The sequence below is a fragment of the Astyanax mexicanus genome, chromosome 16, assembly GCF_023375975.1.
Source record: "Astyanax mexicanus isolate ESR-SI-001 chromosome 16, AstMex3_surface, whole genome shotgun sequence".
Classification (NCBI taxonomy): Eukaryota; Metazoa; Chordata; class Actinopteri; order Characiformes; family Acestrorhamphidae; genus Astyanax; species Astyanax mexicanus.
Genome location: NC_064423.1, coordinates 35,694,551 through 35,707,728, shown reverse-complemented (window position 1 = coordinate 35,707,728; position 13,178 = coordinate 35,694,551).

Below are 13,178 nucleotides of genomic sequence, written 5' to 3'. Positions count from 1 at the left end.
TTAGTAGAATGTAAATATATTAAAGTTAGCTTAGTTGGACGTTTGTAAAACTGGAGATGTCTTGAGTCTCTGCATGGATAATCTTCATACTAGACTACATACGTCTGCTATGTTCTTGCTGGAGTGTGTGCGACAAATCGCACCTGCCATAGGAAATGAATGGTCGCCTGACGCTTTGTCGCTTTCCAGTGTGAACGCAGGGTAACAAAGCACAAAAAGTCTTATGAAACAGCATTACAAATAGATCAATAAAGTTCTTCCTTTGCCAACTCTTTTTCAGGTTTTAAAAAAAAAGAGAATCCATTTGGAGGTTTAAAGAACTGTCCCATGAACTAGGTTTCTCAAACTTTAATGAAAATGATTCCGTAAAAAAAGAGTGTTTTCTCCACAATTGCATCATGTTTTCTGCTGAGGTTCAGCAAACGACATCTCCGCTCCGCAAGAAGGATCTCAAAGACTGGAGAAAGATTGAGGGCGAGTTCTGCTGCTGCCACTGTCTGGATCTGTTGAAAGACCTGATGGCATGCATAGGAAGATCTGTAGTCTGCTCATGTTCAAGGTGACAGCGAGCCAAACAAGATCCCGGGTGAAGGAAGGTAAAGTCAAGATTTTAGCATCAGCTCACGACAAGCAGAAACTGCCTGAACTCGATCCTAAAGTTATCTGAGTTCTCTCCCCTCTCGTCATCTTTCTCCCTGAACAGCTGAAGGCAAAACAGCGAAACAGTGTTTAGAACAGTTTAAAAGTCTAAAGAAGTCCCTCACTTGTAAGGTAATAGTTTCTTACCAGTTTAAATTTCCTTTATTCTTAGTTTGTTACTTTATAGAAACAAAAAGGGGAGTTTTAGTGCATCACTCAAAGAAACCTTAAGCACCTTTATATATATTTTTTTATGATTTTATGTTGCATTTTCTTAGGCCAATTGCCCCACCAATTCTGCTGATTCTCAGCTGTATATCCCACATCCCTGGTGGTGCCTCAACACAAGTAGGGTAAAGGCGATGCAGCATTGCCGAGTAGCATCATAGCGCACTCGGAGGAAAGTGCAGCGACTCGGTTCTGATACAACAGCTCACAGACACAGCCTTGTGCTGATCGACATCACCCTAGGAGTGATGTGTAGAAAGAGTTCCATCTACCCACCCAGAGAGAGCAAAGCCAATTGTGCTCTCTCAGGGCTTCGGCAGCTGATGGCAAGCTGCATAACCAGCATTCAAACCAGTGATTTCCCAATCATAGCGGCAGCGCTTTAGACCACTGGACCAGAACAGCAAGGCGTTCTTTGATCTTTTTTTTTTAGTGAAATAATAACATTTCAATACAAGATAAGAGATTAAGAGGCAATAATTCAGCAATCTATAGGCACGCTGTCAACCGTGCACTGCACAGATTTATTTAGAGCGTGTCAGTGTGTCTTTGCTATTGTATCGAAGAGAAAAGTATGCCTTACGCAGCTCACAATGCACAAAATGCATGTACTAATTCTCTAAATTAATCTTGAGTGTGTTTTGGGGTTAACGTGAAATAAAACAATCAGTGTTTCATTTGCTATTCCCTTTATAAGTCAGGTGCACTATGACTTTGGTGGATTGCTATTTCAGGGGTACAGCTACCTAGACGTGTTCAATGCTTTACAGCAGTCCAAACTGACCTGCTTGTTTACCCTCGCTCAAAACAAGCAGGAGTGTACATGTGTTTAAAATGCGCCTGTGTTGACAATTCACTGCCAAGATAGCAATGAACATCTGCTAGTTGACGTCTGTCTAGGTTGCATTCAGTTTGTGCCGCACCTGTGTATTTTGTTGCCAAGATAGCAATACTCAGAAGGTAATTAAACTGGGAGCACTCTACTGGACAACTTTAAGTAAATGCACTCATAGCTTTCTGTAGTAGCTAAAGGTGCACCTACTAAATAATGACTTATGTATGTAAGTGTACTGTCATGACATTTATGACACCAGTTAAAGGGAAAACGTCCAAAGGGAAGAATACTTTTCATAGGCACCTTTTTATTTTTCATGCCTTGACATTTAAAAGAAATGTCAGAAATGCCTCAATGACTCAACCCTGCCAGCACATTGTGTGAATAAACTCTACATGTAATTAAAATCATATTTTCTATTGGTATGAGGTATTTAATTTAGTTAGAATAGTGCAGCAACATGAAAATATACATAAAAGGGCCATTCCCCCAAATGGGTGCCATTTGCTTGTTGTAACTCAAAATTCCAAATTTAACTTATTTGTTATCATTTTTCAACTCTGAATCTCATAACACACACACACACACACACACACACACACACACATATATATATATATATATATATATATATATATATATATATATATATATATATATATATAGGTACCACTTTAAAGTAAGACTATGTTTATAAATGGTTTGTAATTAGTTTATTAATGGTTACTAATTAGGTTGTAAATGCCTTAAAATCAATAATAATCAGTTATAACACATACATAGAAAGGGAAACAATATAGATGGCTGTGGGTTCACTATTTGGCAAACACAAGGTCACTGTTGCCCTTTCTACGAATGTGTTACAACAGATTATTAATGATTTTTAAGGCATTTACAACCTAATTTGTAACCATTAATAAACTAATTATAAACCATTTATAAACCCTTTATAAAGGTAGTCTTATTTTAAAGTGGAACCAATGTGTGTGTATATATATATATATATATATATATATATATATATATATATATATATATAAAGTAAGTAAAGCTGCGTGAGTTTGACCAATAACCAATATATATATATATATATATTTTTTTTTTACAAGGTTTCTAATCCACAAATGGTTACAAAACTCATGTGACATTTAAAAAGCATGTGTAAACAGAAGTACTGGCACTGATTCCTGTTTCTGGAACTCAGTCCTGTTCTAATTCCTGTTCCATCTAAGAATTATTTTAGGTAACAGGAATGAGTGTTGAGATTGACCTCTTCAGTTATAGTTACAATTAGATTAAATATACAGAAAAACAAATGAGGGAACTTGATTTTGTTCTTACCCTGGTCTTCAGAAGAACAAGCTGATGTCATTTCCTGTTGTAATTGTGACTTGTAGAATGTTTCAGATGTTCCAGGGATTCAACTAAAATGTATATGTTGACTTAAATATTATGGATTTATTATGAACAAAAATATTTTTAAAGCATAGATGGGATTTGCACAAAAATGCAAAAAAATACATCTCTAAAGGATTTTAATAATTATGTTTGGTAAAGTTTACATGGTAAAGTTAATAGTTGGAATAGATAACAAATGCTATTTTTTCAGTGTTCTGAGCAGTTTTTATTATGTTATTATGTTTTTTTATTTATGTTTTTAATTACATATCTTGCTTTTGCAATTAGGTCAATGTACAAGACACTATACTTAATAATAAAATATATTTAAAGTTATTTTGTAATTTTGTAATTTCCTTGGGACAGAAATGGCTCCCATTTGGTGGAATGGACCACAAACTCTCCATGTCTACGGGTTAAAACATCCTTTTTGACCTATTTCACATCTAAGCTTATTAAATTTGAGTGTGTGTGTGAGTGTGTGTGGTAATAGAGAGTGGGTGTTGTATATATGAGAGTGTGTATATACCTCCATGAATCTCTGCTTTAAAATAGATCATCTCTATTATTCTCTATTTTTACTTGGTTGAAGCTCTGAGACTCGAGCTCTGTGTTTTAGATGTTTTATTCCAAGTGTGGCATCAGCCTGGCAAGACAGAGAGCAGGAGCTGGACTGGGTGAACGTAATCCGTTCTGACTGGCTGGCACACCTGGTCTGGACAGGTGATGCATCTCATAAGGCATCATAGTGTCAGACGTCAAAGTGAAAGCGGATAAACAAGCTCTGCGCCGAACGGCGGAGGATTCCGCAGAGTGCCGGCCTGTGTCTGCAGGTTGTTTTGAGCTTCTTGCGTCAGAAGTAGCTGCAACACTCTGCAACAACACTGCGGATGGGTGATGGGTTAAAAAAAAGAGAGAGAAAGATAAAGATAGAGGGAGAGAGAAAGAGAGGGAACGATATGGGGAGAGACTGCTCACTTCTGCACAACACTGTACTGAATTCCTCAACATTATTGGACTCTTAAATAGAGAAGATGAGCTCTGACAGTTGTAAAAATCACCTTGGCACAAGCCTTCACCGCCAGTCCTGCTGGATCAGCTCTTTGAGTGCAGTTGGCTCCTCCAGGTGCCCCAGAAAAAGCATAGCCATTCATTTTGCATGAGCAAACTCAGTCATCATCCAGACAGTGCTCGTTTTTTTTGCAAGCTTGCCTTCTGCCGAACTGTACAGATCATGTGAGCTGTGGCTGCTGCTGGTGTGGGTTACATCTCGGAGAAGGCGATCTGCGAGTCATAGGGTTTTCTAATTAAGGTGCACAGTTTCAGCGAGGTATGTGGTATGAGGCATGACGTGCCGGTGTACCGGTGCATGGTTTCAGTACGGAGGTACGGAGTGTGCTTAGAGTCGCACAGTCCTCATATAGTGACTCCACACTCTTACAGCGTGAATAAAGTCAGATACAGAGCTGAGACTACTGAAAAATCCACATTTTTATACTTCTAGCTCCCTTAAGAACTTTTAAAAAGATGAGCTACTTCTCTAAAGAAAACAGATTACAATTAATATAAATATTTTAGATTTAGATTCTTCAAAGTAGCACCTCTTCCATAGATGACAGCTTTGCAGCTTTATGAGGTAGAATCACCTGGAATTCAGGCTCTCAGTTAACAGCTGTGCTGAACTCGTCAAGAGTTAATTACTTAAATGTCTTGCCTCCTAATGTGTTTGAGAGCATCAGTTGTAAAGTAGTGAAGAGGTAGAGTTACAGGTATACAGTGAATAACTCTGTTTGAGTAATGTTCAAATCCAGATTATGAGAAGCAAGAACGTCTCAACTAAGTAAAGAATAAAAAATGATACATGAAGAAATGAAGATCAGTCAAATCTAAAACATTTCAAGAATTTTAGAAGCATTATCAAGTGCAGTTGAACAGACCATCAAAAAACATTATGATGATGAAACTGGCACTCATCAGGAATGCTCCAGGAAAGGAAGTGGAAGTTTTACCTCTGTTGTACAGGATAAGTTCATCAGAGTTACCAGCCTCAGAAACTGCAAGCACCCCAAATAAGAGCATCTAAATGCTTCACTGAGTATTTTGGTTTGTTTAACACTTTTAAGTTACTACTTTTAAGTCTGGAAAAATACAAAAATAGGTTGTCAATGGTAAACAAATGATACAGAAGGTGAGGTAAGAGAGTAGTCAAAAATACAAAACAAATCAGTAACAAATGCAATGACAAAGAAAACATGTTGTCGAAGAGCTAGCTAACTAGATTCAATAGTTGGCAATGAACAGAGGAAACAGAGGGGTATTTATATTAAATAGACCAGGTTTGAGTAATCAGAAGCTGGGGGAGCGGGAACGGCATAGCGTCATGTGATTATCAGAGTCAGGAAAATCTGGTGTGGGTGCATGCTGGGAATAGGAGTCCAGAGCAGACAGACTAACAGCTTCTGGACTGAAAGTCAGTTTAAGGTTCTTAGTTCAAAATTAAAAAAAAAAAATAGATTTGAGGGTTACACTTAAAAACAAGCTTGCAACAATATATAGTGTTATAGTTTACATACTGCTGAACCATGACTTTTGGCCTTTTAATGCAAAACTTCGAGTAAATGTTTGGAGTTAATAACTTAATAACTCACTCTGAGTTGCTGCAAGAAGATTAGAGGTAACTCATTTCACCCTGTTCCATGTTTTGCAGATTTCATGCAGTAAATTTTACACATCAAAGCTCTTCTTATCACAGGGAGAAATGGATTAATTTATAACCTCGAATGCACCACCAGTGAGCGGACTATACCCGGCACAGCCTGCCAGCATTCTCTCAGACAGACCCGTCACCCTGCCCTGACCCTGGATCTGCAGCCCAGAGAGAGCCTAAGCTGAGAGGTGACCGGAGTTCAGTGGAAGAAGCTGCATTACATAATAGAGCTGTGTTTTGGCAACAACTGGAAATATGATACATATCAGGATACAGGGCTTACGAGTCAGTATACACTGTCTGGCCAAAAAAAAAAAAAAGGTCACACACTCTTATATTTAGTTGGACCGCCTTTTGCTCTGATTGCATCACATATTCACTGTGGCATTGTTTCAATAAGCTTCTGCAATGTCACAAGATTTATTTCAATCCAGTGTTGCATTCATTAATTTTTCTCCAAGATCTTGCAGCAGCATTGATGATGTTAGAGTCTGACCACTGCACAAAGCAGCTCTTCTCCATCCAGCTCATCCCAAAGATTCTCAATGAGGTTAAGGTCTGGACTCTGTGGTGAACTCTTTCAATCCATGTGTGAAAATGATGATCTCATGCTCCCTGAACTCTGAACTCTTTCACAATTCCAGCCCCATGAATCCTGACATTGTTATCTTGGAATATGGCCGTTCCATCAGGGGGAAAAAAATCCATTGATGGAATAACCTGGTCTATATTCAGTATAATCAGGTAGTCTGCTGACCTCATTCTTTCAGCACATACTGTTGCTGAACCTAGACCTGCAGACCAACTGCAGCACCAACCCCCCATCATTTACTTACCAGGCTGTGTATTATAATATATTCCAATACTGTAAACAAGCCAATATATTGCGTTTCTTCTATCAAATGTTCGGAAGAAACTCTCATGTGCAAATGCAATAATACACAATAAAAAAGAAAACACATTATGTATGTTGCAATGAAATGACTAGAAATCGATACAATATTGCAAGACAAAATATCATGATACAATACAATATTGACATTAATATTTTCTTACACCCCTAATTACAAAGTCAGGCAGCTCCCTCCAGCATTTAGCACACGCCACATCTCACAGTGGATCAACACCAGCAGATGACATGTCTCTCCAAACCATCACTGATTGTAGAAACTTCACACTAGACCTCAAGCAGCTTGAACTGTGTGTCTCTCCACTCTTCCTCCAGACTCTGGTCACTTGATTTACAAATGAAATGTAAAATGTACTGATGATCAGTGATGGTTTGGAGAGACATGTCATCTGCTGGTGTTAATCCACACTGTGTTTTATTATCAAGTCTAAAGTCAGTGCAGTTTTGTTTTCCCACAAAATCTTACAGCACTTCATGATTCCCTCTGCTACTGACAACTTTTATGGAGCTGCGGATTTCATTTTCCAGCAGGACTTGGCACACTGCCCACACTGCCAAAAGTACCAACTGGTCTTATATGTAACGCCAGACAGGTAGGGGTGACACTTGCCGAATAAAAGGTAAAGACTGGTTTATTTACAGAACCGCAAACAGAATAACACAGCCAGATAACAGGTTTAACAACACTCACAGTATAAACAGGAGACATAGTAGTGAAAACAGTCCAAGATCCGAAGCCAGAGAGACAGTCCGATAATACAACAAATCCGATAAGGGCAAATACAAAAGGCAAAATCCGAAATACAGAAAAATGGATCATAACAAAAAGGCAGACAGAAAAGGGTTTGGAAAAACGCTCAGTACGCAACATGAGTCGACAATACCTCGCAAAGTACAGACGCTAACAGAACCCTATATATACAAAACCTAGAATTACTATGAACCGTAACTTCCTAGAATACAGGTGACTCTGAACGGGGCGTAACGCGATTGGGTGAGGATGAGCGGCTGATGGTGACGTCATCGCCAGTGGGATTTTGGGAAATGAAGTTCGGGAGTGTGAGAGGAGAGCCTAGAGACGTGACGTGATTATATAACATTTCAATTTTTTGAAACACTGATTTCTTTTTTGTATGTAATACATCTATATAATATATGAGTTTCACATTTTGAACAGAATTACTGAAATAAAGTAACTTTTCAATGATATTCTAAATATTGTATATTTGAGATGCACTAGTACAGTATATTGTGTGACTGGAAGGAACTGGCCAGTGGCGTTGCATTATGAAGAAGGTTGCAAATTGAAATTGGACTTGCCTATGAGGTCTTTGTTTGGGTCTGGACCCCTTACTTAAAAGCCAGGCGATGCATAAAGCAAAAAGTGGGTTTTGTCACTAGAAAAATGTGCATAAAGTGGATGGAAATTGAGCTTTTGAAGCTAAAGCTTTAGCTGTGTGGCTCTGCATGCTGGCGCTGCCTCTGCAGGCCTGAATCCTCGAGCCCAGCCAGCTTCCCCTTCATCCTCCTCACCAAGCCCGGGTCAACAGGAGGTAAAGCTCTAAAGCTCCTTCCCGCCCTCCCTCTCTCTCTCAGTCTGTCTGTGTGTTCTCTCCGGTAAGGATTGCGCATGTCTTCATGGACAAAGGCTCCTTCATTTCTACCTGTTTCTGTAATGCAGTTCTGAAGCTAAACGATGTCACTTTGGCGTCACCATTGTTTCTGTTCCACGAATTTGAATAGATAAATTGCTCAAGCTAAATTCATTGCCAGGCTTGTGTCCCACTTAGGATTTAACTATCCTCCGCACCCGCAGTGAGGAATCAGCAGCCTGCAAAACAGGGAGAGACAATAACCATGAAATAAGACACACCGCAACCGCCTGACCCCAATCTCAGCGCTAAAAAGACCAAATTACAGTGGAGGAGATTCAGGTCAGTCAGACTGCTCTGTTAAGAGAGCCAATAATAGTGAGAGATAAACAGAGTGGACTGTACTTTCCATTATTCACTAAATGACAAAATGAAGACAAATGAGAGACTTGGTTATTGGTTTATTAGTGAGTTGTCAGGGAGGCTGTCTAATCTAAACTGTAGAAGTTAAAATGATGAGTCTGATTAGCTCTGGCATTCAACTTCTGCACTGAAAAGCCTAATTATTTCTTGATGACAATAAGTTTTTGATATTTAACCCTCTGGGCCCTATTTTAGCTGAATTTAGGGCGTGTCGGTGCGTCTTTGGTATTGTGAGGGGCAAAAAATAGGCCTTCCACAGCTCAAAACACGAAAAAATCATAAACTAATTATCTTAATTAATCATGGTTTTGTGTTATGGGTGTTTGGGCATTTTCTATAAGAGGCAGGTGAGCTCTGACTTTGGCACGTTCGTATCTTAACAGTGCAATAGTTTTGTGTGTCTCAGCAGGAGATACTGTCCTGCGTGTTCATGCTGCGAAGATACACCATCAGCTCATTTAAGGGAACAGTAATGTTATTTTACACTTTATTTTGTTTATTGTTGAGAAAAAAGTCCGGTTTGTGTGCTGCAGTGTGTGTGTGTGTGTGTGTTTGTGTGTGTGTGTTTAAGGAGCAGGGGTGTACGTACACTGAGGGCACACAGTGTGCCTCATGCTTGTGCATGGCTAAGATAGGGTTGGGCTAAATGTTGACTGTTGTCAGGGTTTTAATCAGTCAGTGGTGCACCTGTATTTACTGATACCAAGATAGAAACACTGCAGAAATTAGCCTTAACACACCTCACTATATTCCTAAACTCTGATTCTATTTTAACGGTGTGGGCGGAAGGCATGAAAATAAACTGTTTACGGGGTGTAAGATAGCAACAAGCTTAGGGCCCTAAACCAATCAGCATGTCACTTGCCATTCCCTTTAAGAGTCACATATGCTCTGACTTTGCCAGATTGTTATTTTAATGGCGCAGTGCTTCTGCGCTTCTCAGAAGAGGACACTGACCTGGCCTTGTCTCTTGTATTTACCATATACTGTATGATATGAAGATTCAGAAGAGGTCCAGATGCAGTCAGTCAGTTTGTAATTCAGCCAGTTTGTAAATGGGCAGCTCAGACTCCTTTAAACTGACAGTGCTTAAAGTGATGCACACCTCCACCATGTGTTCAACAAATGGACCATTACCGTACCATGTGGCCCAGATCCAGATAAATGGCACATTTGATTTGCTATCAGGTTTGAGCCACATCTAGTTTTTACCTGTGGCCTACATACTGTGTGGAATGATGGCACAAAAGAGGGTCAGAGCGGCCTGCATGATTACCGCCATCTTTCCTTCATTTCAGCCACCTTTAAATCATCATTTCCAACTCATTATTGTTGATATTATTATAAATAATGAATAATGATGTTATTCTTAGTTATGTCAGTAGCATTAGATATTAGTGGAATTTAGTACATTATATTTATTAGATATAATGACAGCTTTTGGCTCTCATACAGTGCCAGTTCTGGTTTGTGGTGCCATGGCTTTGATTTAGGGTGTGTGAGTGTGTCTTTGCTATCGTAACAACGGGAAAAGTACACCTTGCACAGCTCTAAACTTGCAAAATGCATGTATTAATTCTCTTAATTAATAATTGATGTGTTTTGGGTGTAACATAAAATAAATCAATCAGTATGTCACTTGCTATTCCCTTTTAGTGCCAGCTCTACTGATTGCTATTTTATTGGTGCTTTTGTGCTTCTCAGCAAAGGAAACTGACCTGCTTGTTGATTGGTGGTTTGTGCACTGTTTTGCCAAAATAGCAATGAACATCTGATGATAGACTTTTTTCAGTCAGAGGCGCACCTGTGTTTTCCGTTGCCAATATAGCAATACACCAGAAATGTAACTGAACACATCTCATACTGTCCAAATATTGTCATTTAGAGCATTTATTTGCAGAAATTGAGAAATGGCTGAAATAACGAAAAAGATGCAGAGCTTTCAGACCTCAAATAATGCAAAAAAACAATATTATATTCCTAAAGTTTTAAATTAAAGAGTTCAGAAATCAATATTTGGTGGAATAACCCTGGTTTGATCTCCTCCACCAGTCTTACATACTGCTTTTGGATAACTTTATGCCACTCCTGGTGCAAAAATTCAAGCAAATTCAATTTTGATGGCTTGTGATCATCCATCTTCCTCTTGATTAAATTCCAGAGGTTTTCAATTTGGTAAAATCAAAGAAACTCATCATTTTTAAGTGGTGTCTTATATGTTTTACAGAACTGTATATTCCTAAACTCCGTGGCTATTTAAAGTGTGCAGGCGGAAGACGTGAAAATAGACTGCTGGGGGGGGGGGTTGGATAGCAATGAGCATTGTCAATGAGCATTATCTTGTGCAGGGTGTAAGATAGGGCCCAATATATCACTTTGATTAACGTATCACAATATATTGCACTATGTTGAATAGAAACTCCTGTATCATGATACATTGTGTAACAAGGAGGAGGAGGCCGGATGCAAATGCAAGTCATATTTATTTTTAGACATAACAAAAAAGCAAACCAAAAACTGAGACAAAGAAAACACTTAAAGTAAACACTTAAAGACTATAAAACAAAAGATAAACTAGGTCTTGAGAAGCAAGGAACAAAACACTATAAAGATAACAAACCAGAACTGTAGACCAAAATAACAAACACACAGGACAAGGTCAAACAAAAAGCGCGACAGAGAACAATGGATCACATGAGGTATTTATACACAGGCACACACTAGGGACACCTGTGGAAGTAATGAGGGGCGGAGTTACAAATGAGACACAAGGTGACAACACTAATGGCTTGGGCAGGGCTAGGGCGGGGCTAGGGCGGAGACAGAACAACAACAAAACAATGCCATGTGCTCAAAAAAGCACATGGCTGGAAACACAAGACAGGAAAACAGGGCAGGAGCACAGAAAACCAAAAGAGGGAAAAACACAGGACAGACATGGGCTGAGGTGTAACACATTGTGTATCTGCAGGATTTTGTCGGTGCACAGCTGAAAATGCACAATGAAATCTGATACAGACAAGCTGCTACACCAACAAACCCAAACCCGCATGCGCCGAGTCTCTTAAGGTGAAACTGAAGATTCATAAAACCTCTCTCAGCAGATACAGGACTCGTTGGATCTCCACAGACCCTGACAAGCATCTTCAGCGAGGCTCCACACTTAATAATGTCCCCAGGTGTCCCTCACACATGCCCGTCCGTTTGGTCCCCGGGTAGCGGAGGCATGCGGTTCTAAATGAGCTGTCCAAGCAGGTTTACAATGACTGCAAATGCCACAGGAAAGTGGAAAAGACAGAGTGTGCGTCCAGCTCCAGGCCTTTAGCAGCGGTGTACAAATGAGACGGGCTGCTTGCTGATTCATGGGCGTGCACTATTTTCTTTAGATCAGGCCAAGAAAGCGTGATGCATTGGCGGTTTCATTTCTGGAAAGCGTTGACTTCGTTTAGCATTCGGTGGCGAAACACAATTTCCTGAAAGAGAGAGTTATCGTCTTCGGCGAGCACCATTCTTTCATTCATCCATTTCGTTCATCCAGCACAAACAACACTCAACATTTATAATCACCTCTTAAAGCTCTTCACCCGCGCTGCTATTTTCCCAGAAGAAAACAGCAAATTCATTAAAAATGATTGACAGTGGAGTGCATTTTGTGTCTATTATGTATTATATGGGTACAATTTACTGCTTCATAAAAAAATGTAAAATATTAAAAAGAGATCTTGCTTTAGTTGGAGTGGAGGTGCTGTGAGCATGAGTAAGATCATTAGTAAGATCTCACATGCTGCCTTCAATATGACGTTCACACATTTTTCAACAAGACAATGTAAAACCACATGCTGCACCCATTACAAAGGCATGGCTGTGGATGAAGAGGGTTCAGGTACTGGACTGGCTGCCTGCAGTCATGACCTCTCCCCAATAAAGAATGTGAAGAGCAGGTCCAGGATCTTAGAGCAGGAACCAGGGGCAGATTAGTTAATTTTTACCCAACCACCCCACCTAGCCTTGCCTTGGCTCGCCCAACCTTGCCTAGCTTCATGCTTCAGTCAGAGACGTTTTATAATTTATTTTATTATTTATTTTTTTCCCCCATTTTCTCCCCAAATTATACAGCCAATACCCAACCCACTCATTAGGACTCCCCCTAGCACTAGGATGCCCCAACACCAGGAGTGTGAAGACTAACACAGGCCTCCTCTGACACATGTACAATCAGCCACTGCCACTTTCCCAACTGCTGCTGATTCAGCATTACCGAGTAGCATCACAGCGCACTTGGAGGAAAGTGCAGCGACTCGGTTCTGATACATCAGCTCACAGACTCCCTGTGCTGTGGACATCATCCTAGGAGTGATGTGGGGAGAGAGCGCCATCTACCCACCCAAGAGCAAGAGAGCAAGACCAATTGTGCTCTCTCAGGGCTCTGGTAGCCGATGGAAGCTA